Source organism: Lolium perenne, chromosome 3, assembly GCF_019359855.2.
Source record: "Lolium perenne isolate Kyuss_39 chromosome 3, Kyuss_2.0, whole genome shotgun sequence".
Taxonomy (NCBI): Eukaryota; Viridiplantae; Streptophyta; class Magnoliopsida; order Poales; family Poaceae; genus Lolium; species Lolium perenne.
In genome coordinates, this window is record NC_067246.2 from 297963617 (window position 1) to 297969545 (window position 5929).

The 5929-nt window shown below is 38.6% G+C and overlaps 1 long non-coding RNA gene across 3 annotated transcripts; it reads left to right on the forward strand.

The window, feature by feature from the left end:
- Window positions 1-2803: 2803 nt before the first annotated feature.
- On the forward strand, window positions 2804-5729 carry LOC127345044 (uncharacterized). 3 transcript variants are annotated; one of them, XR_011754331.1, is made up of 3 exons: window positions 2804-3570; window positions 3740-4085; window positions 5202-5729. It is a non-coding gene; the product is annotated as an uncharacterized lncRNA (long non-coding RNA). The 3 variants fall into 3 exon arrangements; XR_011754330.1 differs by having other exon boundaries at window positions 2809-3914; window positions 3986-4085; window positions 5202-5721; XR_007878387.2 differs by having other exon boundaries at window positions 2810-3815; window positions 3986-4085; window positions 5202-5720.
- The last annotated feature ends 200 nt before the right edge of the window (window positions 5730-5929 follow it).

The following is a 5929-nucleotide window of genomic DNA, read 5'->3' on the forward strand; positions in this document are numbered from 1 at the left end:
ACCAGACCAAAATATATACAATGCAAGCAAGACATAAAACTGATGTATATGCCAAGGATCTAGCACCATAACAAGAATATATACGACGCTGAGCACAGATTTATCAAAACCCCCACCACAATGACATCAAGAGAAGGCGCTCGCACGCCGTGTCGAAGGCCACACCCACCTAGAGCTTGAGCTATAGAGAGCTTGATAGTATAAAAATAATTAAAATTGATTTTGAAGCTTCAACAAAATCTGAAAATAAAATCATGAATGTAGTTAATGATGTATCTTACCAGTTTGCAAAATCTCAACTTGAAATACCTCGCCTTCTAGGCTGCACAAGATTGATGAAAGTATTTGAACAACTATTCCAACTCCCAAAGTGTTTCGAGTTGATATTTTGCGGACTGGTAGATCATCGATTAAGTTTGTAATTCGTTTCAGGTTCTTTGAAGCTTTGAAATACCGTTTCATTTTGTCAGAAAAAAAGCTATGCGTAGGAAGGGATCTAAAAGTAATTTCTGTGTTGGCTTTGTCGTTAGTTTTTCAGATAGTACAGGGGCCAATAATTGACTTGTAGCAAGTCGGATCGGGCAGGCCCTGGAATATTCATGATCATGAATCACGAGGGAAAGGGATCCGGAAACCCAATAAATGGACGCTAGGCCGGTGACCTTGGGTGCTGATGAGTTGTTCACTTGCAGGTGCAACCAATCAGAAATTGGAGAGTGCTTTGCTACCATATCTAAATTGGAAAGAAAAACCAAGGTACTGATTTATTAAGCGTAGTGTCCCAACTACTACAAAAAAAAGGTACATATGTAAATACGTAGCTGTTAGTGTTAGTGCTGACTGTAGAATTTCTTAATCCCAGGCCATAGGTTGTGTGCTATCATTTTTCTGGAACACTAGCCTCTAATACTTTGACAACTCTAAATCAGTCTTTCAGTTTAGTTTGGTGGATCACATGCTAATATACCATGGAAAGATTATTATGCATGCAGTTTTGTTTGAATGCATCCAATACTTCTGTGCACTGAAAGTTCTACACACATCTGTTTTCTAGGTTGCAAACAACGGCAGGGAGGCCATTGCTAAAGCCTATTCCAGCCATTTGGTGAGCTCATTGCGGACAACAAGGCTATGTTGTACTTTGAAAACGGAGCCACATTTTGCAAGTTTTGGTGACTCTTCAGAGTTCTTCATTGATCCTGGTGGCACACTGATAGCCTGAAATTTTATCCTCTTGGCAAGAACGTGAGAAATATTCTTGATATGGTCAAGGTTCTGTTGTTCTCTGTAGATGAGGAAAATCTTTTGAATCAACATAATTGATATATATTCCCATTTTAATAGCATAATGCTTAGTCATATTGGTTGCCTATACTTGCTATGTATTAACCGGTTAGTTAAATAATTCTGATGACATCTCTGCTCTATGGGAATAAAACAGAATTGTAGGAGTTGGCTCTCACATGAGACCAATAAAATGAGTATTTTGTTTAGTTTTCTTTTTTGCCTTGTTTGCTTACTGGAACAAGCATCATATTATTGATTTATGCCTTATTTGCTTCAGGCCTTCTGTTATTTCATACGTTCCAGTGAACCTGAAGAATTGATATTATGTATCCCTCTTCTGTTATTTTCAGCAAACAATCAAAGTTTGATCATAGTGTAGGTCATATGCTAAATAGTTTGTTGGTTGCATCTAAACTCATGAGACATCTGTTGGCGATTCAAAATTTAAAGTGAGTTTCAAACGATTTTGTCCAATAAAGTGTATACCAAAATGAAATTCTTTATGTTTGGCTGAGCTAATGGACTTAAATTCAGCAAATAGAGTTATTCTGGTCTGACTTTACCCACACAATATGTTATATGCTGATATGTGATTACTTTGTTTTCTATACATCACTTTTGCTGGTGGAAGCTAGCAGATTTTTGGCATGTATAAACTTATTGGAAAACCCTTCTAGGTATGCATAGACTGAGTGTGCTTGGATCCAGGCCACCTCTCTTGGATTCCTATCAAGAGCTCGGCTTACGGCACAGCTGTTGACCAAGCGAGAGTTTTTGTGATGAGCCAGGTGCGCTCCTGGAAGAAAAAGAGGATGGCACAAGGGAACCGTCGCCGCGTGGACGTCGCAGTGCCTCCCACACGGTGTTATTGTGGTAGCATATCATCGCTGCTCCAGGTGACCCCGTGGTGCTATCCACATGCGTTGTCGGAACATCCATTCCATGATTCTTCCTATACCCACCTGCCTGTAGCCTGGGAGTGTGTCGTCTGAACTGGAGCCTGAAGCACGCTGCACGGTAGCAACCAACATTGCTATCCATGTTGAATATTGCTGCTGCAGGTTTGCTCAACCTCCACATTTTTGTTTCCCCCACTCTTGTGTACTATATTGACTTTGTTTTGACCTCCAGGCCTTGTACAGACTACATCTAATCTCTTTCTTTTCTCATCATGCAGCAGCCAGGAATGCTGGGGATAGAGGTCGGTGAAGACCTTGCTTGCTTGTCGAATAAACCAAGTAATGAGAAAATCAAATAAGCTGTCCAGGGGGACTGGTTGTGGTAAGTGTGCACTATTTGAATCGTCCAATTGTTGTTTTAAAGTTGATTGCCTTAATCCACTGTTTCGCCTAAAGGACAGGAATATGGATTCAATGAAAGACAAACACTATTTGCTTAGAAACGTTCCTGTTGTTTTTTTCGTACTTTTTAGTTTGCGTTGTTTACTCTTTGCAAAACACTGATTGTCCTCTGCTCTTTACATTTTTGAGTTTCAATAACAATTTTCCTCTTGAGTTCCACATAACCATGAACTGATGTGCGTAAGTGCTCATACCCCACTAAGTTCATATGTATAAATCTGGTGGGTTGGAGTTTGCTGTGAAAGTCCTGAAAAAACATGGAGGACGATGACGGATTAGATAGTGCAGAGGAAAATAATATATGGTGCATCTGGCCTATCCCAGTTTGCCATTTTGAAAAAGAAACAACATCTATCTGTTAATTTGAGCGTATGTTGAATATAACAATACTCAGTTCGGTGCACATTTCTGATTTTTATGGTAGTATGTGATAAGATTTCTGAACTCCAATTTTACCATAGAGCACAAAAGAATATAATAAGTTATATGTATGAGATCAGGTTGATTTGTGATTCTAAAATAGGGACCTACGAGTAATTTATTTCTCTTGCTCACTGTAATTAACTAGAAACATATATTGCTAATAATAGGAATTTCTGTTGAAACTCAGCTCAAGCTTAATAAACATTGAGAGCAGTGATGTTTTCTTTTATTGTCGAGAGTGCGGAAGAAATCTGAATAATCAAATTTCAAGGTTAGAGTTTTCTTTCAATATCCATCTCCACGGTTTTCCATATACGTGTGTTTGGATGCCATGCCACCTTAAGTTAAGTACAATGTATGTATATATCATGTTGCGTGGTCCATCCAGTGACACATGTGCAAATATAAAGTTTCATCATGCTACAACGCTTCTTGAGAGAAAAGAACCAGACTGATTCGGTATTTTTTTCTTGCAGCTCAAATTCCATATTGTTTTCAGGTTGTTCTTCACTGCTTTGTGTTCTTCAACTCTCTGTTCAGCCTGATACAAAAAAAAGCATTGTATTGCTGTACGATATACCTCTGAACACAGTTCAGCTAAAATGTCGCTTGGACAGAGCACTATTGTTTCTTGTTTTTGTAGAGTTCTTATTACGATTCCCTTTTAGGTGTATGAAACACTTCTTTTCAATTTCAAAAGCAGCTGTGTTGGGTATTTGAGAATAGTGGCAGCACGACATGAGGGTATGACACTCTGGCAATTGGTTATACTCCCTTCTCTATTTTATATTGTTGAATATATTGACGTAAGTATGATACGTTAATAATGACTTAGATCTATTGGTAAGTTCTTGGTTGGCCTTTCCTTTCTCACTCCATCTGTGTGTTTATTTGATAACTACTACAACATGCAGGTATAATGTGTGGGTAACTTTTTCCTTGGTTCTTCAGGCTGCATTGCAATAGTTGGGGAGGTGTTGGAGAGGAACGGGAATTGTACAACTGCAGTCTCCTGTAATCATCCTCCCTAAACTTTGGTGTGTCATATTTGCATTTGTTGTACTGAACTGAAGTTTTGATATTGTAGTCCTCGGGTTTTAATTAATTCGGTGCTTTTTAGTGATGATCCTGATGTATATTTACTGGAGAATAATAATATTACTTCACAAATGCTTCTTATCAAATAAGACATCGGAGTAACAGTATGTATATTTCCTTGATCTACCGATATTCCTTGTTTGTTGAAACATGTGGTTTGTTGACATACAATGCATTCTTCGCATCAGATGATTCAGGGGTTGACATAACGTGTCTCTCCTATGCAAATCATTTTTATTACCCTTGTACATATGTTTCCGTTAAATTTTCTTTGTTTAAGAAAGCACTAGCTGTAGCATGTCCACCATTTATCTATTTTCCTATTTTTCTGTTCATTACATTCGCTTATGCTCCAAGATGCAGCTCAAAATACTGTTGTTTGTGTTGTGTCCTCAATCCGAGCATATTTTGAAGTGGTTTCTTTGAAATTTTACTTTCCTAAAAGAACGGATGTCCACCAAATTTATCCTTTATGATATATCATAACCTGCGGTGAAGCTCCCTAAACACTTTCTATATGGCCTAGGGTGAGATAATTGTCATCATGCATCTAGAATGAAAATGGGATGCTCATATATTTCCATCCTTTCAGGGCACTCCATTTTCTATTTGTATTATATATATGCACCCCATGCTAATAAAAGGTAAAAGCAGCAAACAAATTAATGTAGATTTTAATGGTTCCTGCTTTTCGGGTAATTGAAATCTTTTGTGTGTGTTTGCTTTCCATAGTTAATGTCATGTAGATTACTGGGCTCTTCTGCATTGTAGGAGATCGTGAATGGCAGAATTAGGTTACAGATAGTGTGAGAAATCACTGATTGGTAGACTGTGAGCTAATTTGTAACATCTTTTTTGCTTCACCATGTAGTACCTACCTTAGTTTTGCTATTTCTCAAACTTCATGATACTATGGTCCTTTGTAACTGCAAAGAGAAATCTACAAATAATATGTTAAGTGCTCAAAGTGAATATGTAAATTGAGTTAATTTGTGGTATTACGTAGGAGCTTATATAACTAACTAAATGTAGGCGTGCCAGAGGTGCAGGTGACCACAGCTGCGCTTACTTTCGCTCATGTCATGAAGAGACTGGCGGCCTGCTGCCGAGGGAGGCGACACTGACTGCGCTGAGCCGATGTCATCTGAAGAATCATACGGCGGCTTGCCATGCACAGCACTGTGCTCGGTTTACCTTGGGCTCATCATCAAGGACGATGGCAGCAATCAGGCCTGATCTGGAGGCGGTGTGGTCAGCGAGTCCTCTGTCGGAGGAGGCGAGGACCAGCATGAGGTTTCATAACTTAAAATCATTCAGTAATTAATCTTCGGGAAATGTATTAAGAGCATCGTGTAGAAGTTCATGATTGTTTGACTCAGTTATGGCAAATGAAGCAAATGAGTTTTTCATGTATTCTTGTTTGTAGCAAAGTATAAGGGCAATAATTTTTCAGATAGCTTATTAACATATGTTAAACAATGGAGATGTTGCTTGTTCCTTCACCATACCACATGCTTCAAAGGGTGCGGCATGTCACCATCCTCAATCCATGAGTGTGCTAAGCATTAGGTGCTTCATGCTGATTCCATATCTGTATGTGACAAGCCGAAAAATATGCTGACACACCTTGCACGAATCTTTGCCCAAATGAGCAATTTGGGATTTGATCTTACATTCAACAGAATTGCGATGCGTTTCCAAAGGGAATGCCATGCTTTGAATCATACCTATTATTTATATCACTACTATATCACTTATTT